The sequence below is a fragment of the Sander vitreus genome, chromosome 7 (assembly GCF_031162955.1).
Source record: "Sander vitreus isolate 19-12246 chromosome 7, sanVit1, whole genome shotgun sequence".
Classification (NCBI taxonomy): Eukaryota; Metazoa; Chordata; class Actinopteri; order Perciformes; family Percidae; genus Sander; species Sander vitreus.
The window spans coordinates 30954684-30970690 of NC_135861.1; the positions used below are offsets into that span (position 1 = coordinate 30954684).

Consider the following 16007-nt stretch of genomic DNA (forward strand, 5'->3'; position numbering starts at 1 on the left):
TCGTCTGAAGATCGTCTTGAGTGTCAGGTTTTGTTTTTTATTAGAGGAAGGTCTGAAGCAAAAATATAATTTGCAAAACTCCACTGGGTAAGTTAACATAACCAAATGGTCAATGAAAAACAGAGCAACAAAATGCTGAATGAAACAATGTTTTGTTGTCCTTGGAAATTCTGCTGATGCCCCTGGTGGAAGGTAGAGAGCAAAAATCAGTTTTCTGCAATCTGGAAGAAGGGTGTTATTTAAAAATTGTAAATGAAATACAGGGTTCCTACACAGTCTTGAAAAGTATGGAATTTGATTTTAGCATTTTACAGGTCTGGAAAAGTATGGAAAAAGGAAACTGGTTTGGAAAAATATTGTGAAGGTTTGGAAAAAGTTTGTGATCACTCAACGTTTCCCAGACACACCAAATTTTTTTTTACAATGCTTACCGACATACAATAAGGCTACTTTCTTCGTATTGTGTTCTACTACTGATTTGATGTAGTTAGTTGATTTCGATATTGGTCTTAACGATGACCAGCTCGATACATTTCTAGCTGGAATGCTTTAGAATAGGCCTACCTTATGTGTCCTTAACAGTTGGATGTTTACATCTACAAAAAAATGTGCTGATGTCCAATAGGTTAAAAATAATAATGAGTATGGAAAAAGTATGGAATTTTGAAATGACAAATGTGTTGGAAACCTGGAAATAGTAGGTGCAAAAAAATACCATTAATTAATTAAATAACCCAAAATTACCCATATACCAGAAAGGTTCTGCATTGATATGTGATGTTTGAGTCCCATAACATGGAAGCTATTGGGCAAAACGCCGTTTTCCATAGGAAATGAATGGGTTCTTAAAAAAATGTAAATAAAATAGTAGGTGCAAAATATGAATTTATAGTGAGGTGTGTCTCATTATTACCACATTGCAGAACAGGTCTGCATTGGTCTGGGGTGTTTGGGTCCCATAACTTGGAAGCTATTGAGCAAAATCTGTCTTACATAGGAAATGAATGGGATTCTTAAAAGAAATCATTAAAAAAACGAGATGCAAAATATGAATTTGTTTTTGAGGTGTGTCTCATTAGTACTACATTGCAGAACAGGTCTGCATTGGTCTGGGGTGTCTAGAATAAATGAAGTTCAGAATGTAATTTATTGACGGTCCCTAGGTAAAAACCAAGCAGTTAGGAGCAAATGGGTGTCCTATTGTTTTTTGCCAAGACTGAGTGAAAGCACAGCAGGAACTGCTGATGAACCCAAAATGAATATCTGAATATCTGTTGATTATCCAACGTCAAACTAACTTCACCATGGTGTTTACACACTCAACATGGCCTGCAGAGCCTCCGTTATTTACATTGCAAAGAAACGAAAATGGCGCAAAAAGAAAAAGAGTTAACAAAGCATCGTTAAAACTTATATTTAACCATAAAAACAGCACTAAACAGCTAACTTAATATCGTATAAGCTTTGAGGCACTAAATATTGAAGGGTCACAACACAATTTTCAAAGAAAACAATAAAATAGCGCAGCAGCATTTTACACGCAACCTACCTCAGTACAGTACAAGACGACGGAGGTAAGAGACGGAAGCTACGGCAACTTAGGAGGTACAATAGAGGCGCAGGGAACAACATCTCCGCCAGAAACAATAGCAATATGATAAATATTTGTCTTCCCCCTACTGGTGTGGGGGTGAACGGTGGGATTTGTACACTGAACTGAGCCACTTTAGAAGTAAAATGTGAAATGAAAGAAGTGAATTTTATTAGTTGTGAAAATCAATCCGTGTATCATTCGTTCTTTTCATATTCAATTGAGATTTTAAAATCGGAAAATGAAAAAATGGTTCGTTATTTTGTTATTTGTTTATGAATCTGATACCAAAAAACGAATAACGGGTCATTTTTCGTACTTTCAATTTAATGCTCAGATCAAAAATAGGAAATTAAATAACGGGCCACGGACCAATTTTGATTTTGATATTTAATTTGTTCGATTTATTTTAACCGGAAGTTATTGTCTTCTTCGTGTGTTGGAAGTTTGCCGCAATTTGGAAAACAGTTAAAAGAAGCCTGGAAAACCTCAATCATGCAGTGATTGTAAATTAATGAGTCAGTATTTCTTGAGTAATTTCGTATTGACGCCATGGCCGCACTGGAACCATATGCTGATTTAATTAAAGACTTATTTGAAACTGGCAAGACATATGTAGAGATTTCCACAACGCTGCAGCAGATGGGTATCCAGCGATGTTCTGAAATGAGTGTGAGAAGATTCTGTGTTCAGCACAACCTTAAGCGAAAAAGACATGTATAGGACACAGAACTGGAGAGGGCTGTGGTTGGATCAATATATGAAGTAAGTTTTTTATTTAGGTTTTCACATTTTATATCCTGCCCGTCTTTCAAATGTTGTAGCGAATAACTGTATGTAACTGTAACAGACGGGCCCATCTTATGGCCGCAAGTTCATGACTGGCTATCTGTCTTCAATGGGAGTGCATGCAGGAGAATGTCGAGTTGGGAAAATCCTCAGATTTATCAGCCATACCACGAATTCCGACGCCAGGTAAGTCATATGCTAAGAATATAGTAGGCCTACAGTACATGATGTTGCATGCATATAAGAATTTCTTTGATGTAGAAATGGTTCGTGAATATTCTGGGCTCAAAATATAAAAAAATGTCTTCAGGGTGCTCATAATCTAAATCCCATCCCGTATCATGCGGAATATATGGGCCATAAAATTCACCTGGACCAAAACGAGAAGCTTGTGATGTTTGGAGTGACACACGTCGTGGCAGTTGATGGCTACAGCAGCAAAATTGTTGCCAATGCCACCATGTCAGTGAAAAACAACCTTGTGATTTATGAGGAAGTTTACAGGTGAATACATTCAGAACCAATGTTTTTGTCATAATATTTTCTGTGCAATGTATATTCTCTTTTCATTGAATGTAATTTTCTTATTGGATCAGTTCAAGTTCAGTGCAGCCCTTTGCACATGTACACATTGTTTTATCCCAGATCTGCAGTGGTTAACCATGGGATGTGGGACCAACTCAGGTTCGACCATGGCAGGGAGTTGTACATGTGCAAGAGATGCTGTCAAGACATAGACACAACCCTAGCAGGCCACCGTACCTTCAAACAACATCAAAAAAGGGTGAGGTTTTTGTAATACGGACAAACAGTACAACTAATATAATCAAATGCTTTTTTTTATTCTAACAAATACGGAGTGAAAGCATTTAAAATGGGAATTAATTTCCCAAACTAATCTATAATCTATTACATTTTCATTTCATCTGAAATCGTGTTTTGTGTTCAACAGAATCTTCGAGTGGAAAGGATTTGGCCCGAGGTTAACAATCGTGTTAACTACCCATTGAAACAGGCCCTGGTACACCTGCTGGACCAAGAAGTCCTCAACATGGAGGACAATATGACTAAATTCTGCATTTCAAACCTGACATGTCAATTAAGCCAAATTGGACTAGGCAGAGTGGTGCAATCGTGGAATGCACACAGGATCCCAGGTATGCTAAACTGAATATGTACAACCCTTTGAAGCAGTTATTTTTTCACACTCCAACCACATACAGCATACATGGCATTGCTTTTAGTTATTTGTTTCCTTGTTTTAGGACGTGGGATACCCAATGAACTCGCAGCAGGTGGCTGTCCAGCTAAAATCTCTGAAGAGCTGTTGCCCAATGCCTCTGTTGTGGCAAACATGTACGAGCAAGAGTTTGGATCCTTGCTGACTTGGGTGTCAGTTTTTGGAACTGACCCATTTTTATCTGAGGAGGACAGATGTCATGCAGAACAAGACTTTGCAGAAAACTACCCTGACATCTCTCTTATTTTTAATCATGTGGTAAACAATGACTATACACCTTTCCAAGATGCCTTGTTGTACCTCATAAATGTCACCCAAAGATATGTTTGAAAAAAGTAACTGAAATGCTGTGGTGTTGTTAAGTAGCTAGGAAAACAGACTGTATTGTGCTACAGTGCTGATTCAAAGTTTGTCAACCATTTATATTATAGTTTTTATATAAAATCTTAATTGGCCTACACACTGTTGGAATCAACTATGGATCGGTCTCAGTGTGCTTTGTTCTTTACTTCAAACTGTAATCAGTCTGCATAGAGCCTCTATTGATACCCTCTTAAATTGTTGTTTTTACTGTATGTTGGATGAGAGCACCCTGGATAACCCTGCTCTTAAAATGAAACAGGCATACAGATTGATTTAAAAATCGTATGTATCTGCCACTGTACCCACAATTTGTCAGTTGAATAATTTGACAAATAAACCTTTGCTTTAAACTCTGTTGTATTGAACTTTTTTAGGTGAAATAAAATCTTGCATACAATGACAAAGTATTGCACCAGTATTGCCAGAAGGGCAGACTTTTTATGCTTAATTTAAACTATGATAACTTCAAAATTCTGAAAAATTTAAAACATAAAATAGTGCAAATTTGAGATTGTAACTTAGCTTTCACATCATTGAAATATGGGTATGAAAACTAAAATGACCTTATAAAAAGTACATGCATGAAAGTGCTTTAACTGTAGACTCAACATGTTATTCAAGGAGAAATAGAACACAAGCGACAAAACCTACGCTTTTGTGAATAGCTTACTTAATGTACAATATCATTTCAAGAGTTTCCAAATGCAAACAATTTAAGAAAATATACAACATAAAATAGTGCAAATCTGAGATTGTACCTTAGCTTTCACAGTATTGAAATATGAGCAAAAAAAGAGTTTGCTTAAACTGTAGACTTGACATGTTATTCAATTGAATTGAAAATGAACACAAAGAACAGTAAAACTATGCAATTACGCATGATTGCATTCTGTACAGTATTACTCCCAGAGTATGCTTCTCAATGCAGCCAATGCATCAGAGAGTCCAGTTAGTGTTTGAATGTTGTCACCAAAATCATCAGCTCGACATTTTGGGCAAAAGGCAGAATTTGTCTGCCACTCTTCAATGCAGCTCCTGCAGCTCATGCAGCCAACAAGGCTTTGGCAACACGATGAAACCATGGGCTCAACCATTGGACCTGCCAATTAAATCAGAAAACAGTTTTAAAAACTACAGTATTTGATTGAATTGTTATATTTGGTCTATGTTCTTCATGGAAAGAGTTAATTAGTTGCACTTATATATGTGTTAAGTAGACTAAACTTTGTCTATGGTATCATCTGTTTATTTACTGTATCCACATTTGTGGTTGTAGAACACCTGACCTGGGATTTTCCATACTTATCTAATTATCAATTGTCATTTGTTGCTAAATAAGACATTGCAAAGTGTATGTTTTTTTTAACAACTTCTGAATTATGGGTAATACAGGTTTTTAAAGAAAACAATACAAATATAAATACAAAAATTACTTTTGCAGACAATACAGGCAAAGGCATCTCTAACAGCTAATGCTTGGGCCTCAGTCAGGGACAGTGTTGTTCTGCGGTTGGAATTTGCAAACTCCATCAGCTCCTTCATTGTAGTGGACACTTCTTGCAGTCCCTGGGCTGCCAGGACCACCTCTTCAATTCTATCAAAAATGCCATCGAGGCCTGTATCTTCTCGTCAACTGAAAAACAAGCACAATATACAAAAAGCTAATTATATCCAATAAATGCAACAATTGTAACCCTGTCAATAGCTACTATGGTCATTATAGACCTAGTATTTAATAGCCAAATTGTTTTATGCACAATGTTACCTGCTGTTACTTCCATTAATCTGGGATTCTAATTTGTTATTCAGAATTATTTTTGATTAACGCATTAATCAAAATCAAAGTCCATAAATAATATTGACCCTAAATCTCATGCAGTCCTAGAAACTGGACAGAAAAAGAATTGCAACATCTACACCAAAGTGTCAAAAAAGTCCAAGATTTTGTTTCCCTGGCCGTCAGTGAGGATGGGTGAATCCTCTTGTTCAAGGGCATCATTAACTTTGTTTTGGATGCTCATAACAGAAGCCTCAAATTCCGAGAAACGCACAGTCAATGTTGTGCTAGTCTCCAACTTGCCATCCACAAGTTCAGCGATGAAGATGTTCCTGTATATTGATAATAGAACACATTTATTTTACTCATTGTTTAGGCCTTATTCGTATAATACAGCCATATTCATAATACAGCCTATAAAATGCTTCCAGGTGAATTATGCAAATATAGTAGAGTGACTTGATAACATAATGTAGCCATTTCATTGAAAGCGCATTCTTCTGCAGATATATTATCAGTGTCAAATATGCTAAAGTCACACTTGTGAATAAATGTTATAAGTCTTATGTAAGTCTGTATGTAGTTATGGCTAACATAAGCAGAGCATTGCCTTGGACACAACTGTAATCGTATAACTTACTCTTAAGATTGGTGTGATGGTGAAAGTTTTATTTGGTTACCTTTGGAATGTTTTTGTCAGGGTAGCTCTTGGATTTGCTGAAGCCCTTGCAGCAGAACCTACAGCAGAACCTGCAGCAGCGTTGGGTGGGCGGTGGAAAGAAAAGCGGGTAGGGTTGTGTGTTACTGGCACAATGCCGACACCAGTAGATGAGTCCTCCACGCTGCTCCCACTGTGCACCTCGTAATGCCCCCTTACTGTGAGGTCTAAAGTGCTAAAATGGCCATCAGGCCCAGGAAATAGTGCTACATTACTGTCATCAGTAATGTAGAGATTTGGGCCATGTACCTTTGCAAATGTAAACAGTGAAGGAAGGGGTTCAGTATTCAAGAGTTCAAGGAAGTATTCGTTTTTTGGTATCAGATTCATAAACGAATAACAAAATAACGAACAATTTTTTCATTTTCCGATTTTAAAATCTCAATTGAATATGAAAAGAACGAATGATACACGGATTAAAATTGTTCTATTGATAGATTCTTGTTTTAAGTATTTTCACCATATGGTTAAAAAAACAAAATCATGCATCAAGTGTTGTTTTTAGAAAAATTGATATCAGCCTAAAAATAAATATATTCTCTTGCTATGCTGTTTATCTTACTTAGATTTTATGAGACCAATCATTTGTGAGTGAATGCAAACCTTTTATATGCTACTTCAAAAACTTAAATGGAGCTGGTTTAAATAATCATTTCAAAACCGCACTCAGAACAACCAAAAACAACCAAAAACAACCAAACGGGAACGTTGTGTGGAGGTACAGTGCAACCACAGGAGAACGTTTCAGTTGGTTGGTTCCCTTAACGTATAGGGAACATTAACCCTGAGGGAATGTTCCCTAAACTTTAGTTTCTGGTTTGGTTTGAAGTAACCTTTAGGGAACCAGAAACTAATGTTCCCCAACGTTCCCTAAACGTTCTGTGTTAGTGGGGCTATCGTTTTTGTAAGGATTATTTTTTTTTTAGTCCATTTTTGAGGGGGTTAGAATGCACGAAAACTCACATAAATTTGCACACGTCAGAACTGGTGAAAAATGCAAAGTTCTGTAGTGATTGGACTCGGGCGTTGCCAGGGGGCTCCATAGTGCCCCCTAACGTGCGCCTTCATTCGGAAAAAGTAATAACTTAATATACCAAATTTTAAGGGAACATAGGTCTCATCTTCAAGTCCATGGAGCTATTTTTAGAAAAATTACATAATTCTAAAATTTCCGAAATCTTGGTTTTCGTGCAAAAATGTTAATTTTACTTGTTTGAGGACTTTAGGATGCACGAAAACTCTCAAAATGTTGCAGCCATGTGCAGAATGGTAAACTCTTTCATCTGAATTCACATTTAAGCTTGGAAGTGGTATGATTGCTCTATAGTGCCCCCTATTGGTTTTAGCACTTGGGCACATTTTTGACGGCCTCTATATATATACGAAAACTCACAAAAATTGGTGCCACATAAACACCTGGGAGCTTTGCGAGACCGTACAGCGATTTGGCCCATACCTGTAAGCGGACTCCATAGCGCCCCCTAATGCGTGGAAGGCCTTAACTTGGACATAGTTGTTCCGATCTTCACCAGATCTTCACCTTTAATACACATATTGCTCTAATCATTGCGGACATATTTCCCATTTATCTTCATTACCTCTGCCCAACCGGAAGGCGGCCATCTTCAATTTATGCATTTTTCATGTGTCTTACATTCTTTCGAACTTGTCCTAGGCCGTGATTTAAATCTTCTTGAATCTTTGTAGGTAGTACCTGTTGACCCTCATGACGAAAAGTTATCAAAAGAATTTTGATAGTTGAAAAAATGCGCAAGTTATAGCAACTTCCTGTCTAAACAGGAAGTTGCGTTATCTTGGCAAAAATTATTCCGATTGCCCCGAAACTTGACAAAGTTGTTCCTCATGGCCGGTTTAGTGTCTGTGCCAAACTTTGCGGCAATCGACCATTAGATGCTGCTGTTTACATTTTATTTAAATAATCAGCAAAATATCGATATATGGGAAACCTACTTTGTCTAACTGCTCCTGGGGCGTGAGTCCGATCGGCACGAAAACTTACATATAGACTCGGAGGACCCTCATGACAAAAAGTTATCAAAAGAATTTTGATAGCTCAAACAATGCGCAAGTTATGGAGGACCAACTTCCTGTAGGTGGGTGTCGAAAAAGGAACGGTTGTATCTTGGCAAAAGTTATTCCGATTTACATGAAACTTAGAATGTGTGGTCTACATGTGATATTGAGCCGCCCTCTATACTCTAGCCACACCCATGTACACAGACCACGTCCCTTTCATAACTTGTGAACCGTTTAAGGTAGACTCTTGTGAGAGGTATCATTGAACTCAGCAAAGAGTTCCCTTTTCATTGGCAACGATTTGCAATGTCTGAGAGCAAATAGCGGCGTCCGTCAGTACCCCTGGGGCAAGGGGCTGCTTGCAGCTCTAATTTTCATTTGTGTTTTATTAATGGTTTCTAAAAAAAAAACTGGTTTCTAAGTGTCCAGCTGTTTTAGGAAATCCCTGAGCCTTTGTTTAAACAAACCAATTTAAAGTGTTTTTCAGGATTTGCTAATTGGAACAAATGGGTTTAGGACTGAGAACCACAGACGACAGGGGGTTGAGGGGGGGGTCGGAAAGTTTTGACAGATGGAATAACGCTGTGCTTGGTATTTTTATTTTTGGGGAAATATAGAATATCAGCCTCATCATTTATAGTGGAAACTTGCCTTTTTAGGCCATACTTTGACCAATCTAGCTTCAATATAATTTGCCTTCTCATGGTCATGCTATGGTCAACAGACTTGTGATTGCATATGTCGTCAGGGCACAGCATCTCTGACATTTGCTTGGACTTCTGTTAAGTGTATTATTTTAAAACTTTACTTTAGAATGCCCAGAAAGCTCACTAGAGAAACATTAACAGGGAAAGTCAAAGTAATCATGTTTAATCTTCATGCTTACCGCTTCTTCAAACTCATAATTACCACACATTCCTATTTTTGCCAATCATGCCTACATTCCTGTTTAATTATGCCGCATTATACAACTCTAACAAGATTGTATGTACCTCTCTGGTGCATAAATGTGTGTGTGTGTGTGTGTGTGTGTGTGTGTGTGTGTGTGTGTGCGTGCGTGCGTGCGTGCGTGCGTGTGTGTGTGCGTGCCTGCGTGTCAAGCTCGCCATGTTTGACAGCACCCTGATGAGCCATATGTGGGCTGTGGATTGCCATATTAAACAGCAAAATGTGGCTCGGGCTTCACAGCTTGTTTAAGTGCAATCTTTCTCCGTAATGAATTTAATGTCTTTGCAAAGTGAATGCAGCTATGTCTGTGAGGCTGTAAAATGCTCCCACAAGTAAATAATGAAAGACCAAAGGCTATTTGTCTTAAAAATGTCATCCTTTCCAGACAGAGGAAAAATGTTTTATTTAAAGTGATTTTGAAATAATGGAAGTTTTTGAGTTTTTGGCCCAGCTTCGCTGGGTTTGTGCAGAGAAAAAATATATTCTAATATAAATATGTCAGGATGTAATTTACTGACTGCAGAATAAGTGATAGAACTCTTAACGTTGTTAGAATATATTTTGTGAAAAGAGTTAAGAAGAGGTTTTAGAGTTTATGGTGTTTGACCTTGTTGCCTTTTTATGCACCCTGGGTTATGAGAGGCCATCTAGTTTTACAGTGATTAGACATTATAAAAGGAGTGTGAGAAAGCTCTTCTCTGATCGGGGGAGGGAGCGAGGCAACAATGGTCAACGTTTTGCAAGTGCGGGATTTGTGATACAAAGTATGGAAAAGACCTGGCTCTCATGAAAACTCCTTAAAGTTTGCAGGAGATTAAAACACACAGGTGTTCAAATCCAACAATAGCGACTTGTTTCGTTGAGAATGGGAGAAGTCAAGGTCGTTTTTCATACAGTGTGTTACAAACTGTTAGGAGCTGGCTGGAGCCAGAAGATCTGGACTGTATCCAATTGATGACAGCGGATGAGATGGAAGTGAATAAATAAGGCAGATTTTTAACTTCACATCATCAGATGCTGGGGGAATCTTTGACTGATTGATAGGTGAAAGGTAGTATGTGAGCTGTATGCATACACTCTTGTATTTTGCAATATCATTTTTCACTAAAGCTTGTTATTAACTTTAACTGGACGAATCCTGAGTCTTATTTCTCTGATCTACCAGTAAACGAACACCATCCAAAGTGAAGTGACCATAAAATTGGAGTCAGATTAAGTCTGGCCTTTTTTAGGGCCAGACCGGTCAATTACGGTCACATTTTAGAATAAAATCCTACATAGTGACCTTCCGACGTGCTGGCTAGATCGGATCATCGGCTTCTGGACCTGGCCAGATTTTTTTGGCAGCCTCCACCACTCAGACTCTCGCCTCTCCGGGTCCAAACGGTACCGAAACGACTAACAGGTGAGAGAATTACCTATTGCTTGATATAGCTGAAAATTCTCATATTTGGCCCTCACACAAAAAATGTTTGGACCTGGGTGAGTGTGTATCATCTGAGCATTTCAAATTTAGCAAAAACATGTGCAGTGACTGATATTGCAATGCTGATACCTCTATTGATTGTGATCATGTTAGATAGAGTTTGCTGTTGTGACCATACGGCGGAGTTTGTTGTGCACTGTGAGCATGTGTGCTGAATTCTAGGTGTTGTGAACATACACTCTGGGTTAATTAAGTGAATTGTTTTGCCGTTGTGATCATATGGCTGGATCTATAATTTCCGTGACCGTGTAATTATACGTAATAGCTATTACAGAAACCGTGACCGAGCTTCCTGATCCAATTGGTACTGTCTTCCTTTGTATTTTTCTTGTGACTGCTGACATTGCTGTTGTGCCTGGTGTTTGAGACATTGTGCAAGAGCATTCAGTTTCCCATTCATGTGCATGAACACATTTGTGGACACGCAGTAAGGACTCAGATTGATTAGTACGAGTGTCGAATTAACTATAAACGGAACCCAGGTGGTAACGCCTTTTCTGGTGGAAGTGTGTTAGTTTATGGTTGTTTGCTGTGTTTTGTGTAATATCTGGCGCTGTTTGTCGGTTTTGCTTGTTCTTGTGTGTCATTTTTATAATCCGTTTTGCTTGTGCGATATCTGATTGTTTTACAGGTGCTGATTGTGGTTGAGCTGTTTTGGTTGTCTTTGTCTGGTTCTCTGTGTACGTGTGAGGTTTTGTAGTTTGGGGTTAACTGTACTTATTGAGTAGATAACATCATAGGAGGTACTCCCCGTCTCAGATCGGTACACTCAGTAGTGTACCGATCGAATCATCTAATATTTATATATAATAGAATAATACCTATTCAATTTATTAGATTAATAGAATACAATAATCTACTTACCTTAGACCGCTGCTGAGTGTCATTTCTATAAACTCTTACACCTGACTCTCATTAATGATCATTGTGATACGGGTAACATTGTGTAAGGTTAAAATCCTATGAAACACCATAGTGATAATTACTTATGATATAAGGTGTCCCCCACAACTATAAGACACCGTAGACGTTGTTTAACACTGCTATAAAGGTGTCCTTTACGGCCATAAGACACTTTAGTTAAATGTATGGTTAAATATCTTCAATAAGGTGTTTTCTATAGACTCAATTGACGAATAAACCGATATCACTGATCAAGAGTCTTCAGTCACATGGTTCACTGATTTTTGGGTGTTTGGTTGGTATGAATTCCTCAGTAAGCGTTTTAACCCTCTAGACTATATTGTCATATACTTTGTATAAAAAATAAATAAATAAATAAATAAATAAAATAAACGACTGTTGTGAGTTAGTCAGTCAGGTTGCTTGGCGTTTTAAAGTGTATATCGCTATAACAGAAGGACAGTTTTTGGTAAGGTGTAGAGAGATAGGAAGACTGTGAAAAGCTTATGGGAGAATCTAAGACAGTGGGCTGCCTGGAGAGAAAGAAGTTTGTCAGGCAGCAGTTAGCGAGCGAGTGGATCAGATTACAGACTGCTGCAGCAGCGAGGAGGAGCCTGCTGCAGGCTTTTTGTCTCTGTGCAGCTCAGCACACGAACATAACAGCTTGAACTGTAAAACACATGATAATTTTTTTAAGAACTTGAATTGGCAAAAAAAATAAAAATTCAGTTTTATTTATACTATCAAATCATAACAAGAATTATCTCAAGACACTTGAGGTTGGGACATGTTGACCGCACTCATTTTAAATGCTGAAACTCCTGTGCAACAGGATGAGTTACTGCAAAAACTTAAAGCGCTAAATATACATATTCAGGCCCCACTAGTGGAGCCTCAGAAGCAACCTCCCTCTCAGCGGCAAAAACATGAGCCCCCACTTTACGGGCCTTCAGCTCAATATGCTTATCAGCCTCCTCAGGGTCAGTTCTGCGGACGTGGTAGAGAAAGAGGTGGATCACGGGGCGGATACCAGGGACAGCCACAGAACCAGTCACAGCAATTGTGTTATACGTGTGGCAAACCGGGACACTTCAGAAGGAACTGTTACAGTAACAGGCAGGCCACACAAGGATCGATGCAGCAGGGCATTTATCATCCTCCCAGCCGGCAGGGCCCCCGGTGCCGAAACCAACGGGCTCTACAATGGCCACAACCCTGGTGAGGCTGTCCAGAGAGCCCTGCTGCCCCACTAAATTATCTTCTACTACTCCTACTTTGAGGTTTAAAATCCTTATTGCTCCTATAACTACGATGGTTGACTGTGGCGCATGGTTTTCTACTATTGCCACACAACTTCCAGGTTGTTCACTTTCACAAAATAGCACCTCAGTGGCATGGGTCAAGCTTGCTATTCACTCATCCTCAGCCTACTGAACTGGGGCCTGCGTAGTTTTCCCATTCCTACCTTTTCACAAAATCTGAGACAGAAATAGTTTGAATTAATGTAATGGAGTTCCTATTGATATTGTTAGTAGCGATCATGTCTCTGAAGCCTTGTTCTATTTCACCAGCATATATATGTTGTGCATGGTTTGTATGACATGTAGGTGAATTGTATAGACAACAGTTACTCTTCACTCAGAAGTCAAATTGATCATTGACCTACTTTTTGCCTTTCCTCTGAACTATATATAAATGACAGTTTTCCTATTAATGACGGAAAATATGCCTTCCCATAATGCCATTAGCTGATGGAAATTGTGAAATTAAATTCCAATAACTCGTGAAACGCACATTTGATTAAAAGTTATAAAGGTTGACTTCCACAATCGATTTCCTACCTGAAAACAGTATTTATCTGTGTTTACTTTTGTATGCTTTTTCTCTGTCCCTATTGGGCCAGATGGAAAAGGGAGGGGTAGATTTTAAGTTTAGAAACATTAAGAAACATTTTGAGTCCCCCCTCCCTTGCCTCACAGTGGTTTGGTCCACTGCCTGCTGTACCTTAGGATCTGCACTAGACTCACAGCCACATCAGATAGTGACAGGAATGTAGTAAGTAGGTGGTTCAAGGCTATTTTATTCACGTTAGACATTAGATGAAGATGACTCTTTTCTCAAATAGTAATTAATAAATTAGTCATAAAAAGCCAAATAAAAGTTTGTTATGTTAGTATAATATAGTTCATATTTTAGGAGGTGTGTGGCTATCAAGGTTAGCAGATGATATTTACCAAGTGGCTCACTAATTTACATTATGATCAGCATATACATACAATTGTATAAAAACATTGTATTTCTTTTATATGAGGACACTCTTTCAAAATAAGTCATTATGTTTTAAGGTATTTTGTGGCTTGATTGTAAACTTCAAAATAAATACATGGTTTAAAAAAAAATATATATATATATATATATATATATATATATATATATATATATATATATACAAATGATTTGACTTCTTCTACTGCTCTGCCTATCTGCATTTTATTATTCTGTCGCCTCACAATGTCTATTTGTTTCGTACTCTTTCCTTGTTGCTTACTGCTCTGAGTTGTGCTTAGGTCTGAAAAAGAGGGTTTTAAGTTCCGAGACACAATGGCTGTCTCGTACATGGATATTATCATAACCTAGCTGAGGGTTTAGCTTGCTTTTATTATTTTCATTTTTAGGTTGGGGCACGTGTGTCAAACTCAAGGCCAGCTGGCCAAATAGATTTTATCCGACCCGCATATCACGTTTGGTTTACAATAAATTCTGGCCCACCTAAGTTTAGTTGCGTTTTCTTTGTATTTTGTTGCTTTTTCAAACTTTCAAACAGCCACTTTCTTCTATAATGGCTAACAGCATTTTTGCTTACTTTTTTATGTTTTTATTTCTATCCAACTATGTATGAGAAGATTATGCGAGGCATTTAATTTTTGATTAAATAAAAGCATGTCGATAATCTACATGTCTGGCCCTTGATGTGGTTCTCCTTTTCCAGTGTGGCCCTTGGTGAACTGGGGTTTTGACACCCCTGGTCTACATTGTATGTTGTGTGCTGCTCTGTGTCTTCCCAATGCAGTGGCTCAAATTTCAGGGTTGACTACAAACGGGGTGTGGTTTCTTAGTGAACCCTCTGGGAACAGTCAGGGTGGGGCTTCCCGGACACACACACGCGCTCCCATTTGACAGTCAAACATGAATTGTGCTACTGTTGCTTACATTTAGCACTACTGTGGTACATTTTTAACTTGCTTTCTATATTTGTTACTTTCTTTCTACTACTACTACTAGCTCTAGGGTACATTTTAATACAGGTGCTGGTCATATAATTAGAATATCATGAAAAAGTTGATTTATTTCAGTAATTCCATTAAAAAAGTGAAACTTGTATAATGTATACAGTCATTCCACACAGACTGATATATTTCAAGTGTTTCTTTTAATTTTGATGATTATAACTGACACCTAATGAAAACTCCAAATTCAGTATTTAGTAAGGTAATAGTAAGTAATTAGAATATTACTTAAGACCAATACAAAAATAGGATTTTTAGAAATGTTGGCCAACTGAAAAGTATGAACATGAAAAGTATGAGCATGTACAGCACTCAATACTTAGATGGGGCTCCTTTTGCCTGAATTACTGCAGCAATGCGGCGTGGCATGGAGTCGATCAGTCTGTGGCACTGCTCAGGTGTTAGGAGAGCCCAGGTTGCTCTGATAGTGGCCTTCAGCTCTGCTGCATTGTTGGGTATGGCGTATCGCATCTTCCTCTTCACAATACCCCATAGATGTTCTATGGGGTTAAGGTCAGGCGAGTTTGCTGGCCAATTAAGAACAGGGATACCATGGTCCTTAAACCAGGTACTGGTAGCTTTGGCACTGTGTGCAGGTGCCAAGTCCTGTTGGAAAATGAAATCTGCATCTCCATAAATTTGGTCAGCAGCAGGAAGCATGAAGTGCTCTAAAACTTCCTGGTAGACGGCTGCGTTGACCTTGGACCTCAAGAAAACACAGTGGACCAACACCAGCAGATGACATGGCACCCCAAACCATCACTGACTGTGGAAACTTTAAGACTGGACTTCAAGCAACGTGGATTCTGTGCCTCGCCTCTCTTCCTCCAGACTCTGGGACCTTGATTTCCAAAGGAAATGCAAAATT

General features: G+C 38.4%; 1 pseudogene; it reads left to right on the top strand.

The window, feature by feature from the left end:
• The first annotated feature begins 2143 nt into the window (after positions 1-2143).
• Positions 2144-13105, top strand: LOC144520230 (uncharacterized; annotated as a pseudogene).
• Positions 13106-16007: the final 2902 nt, after the last annotated feature.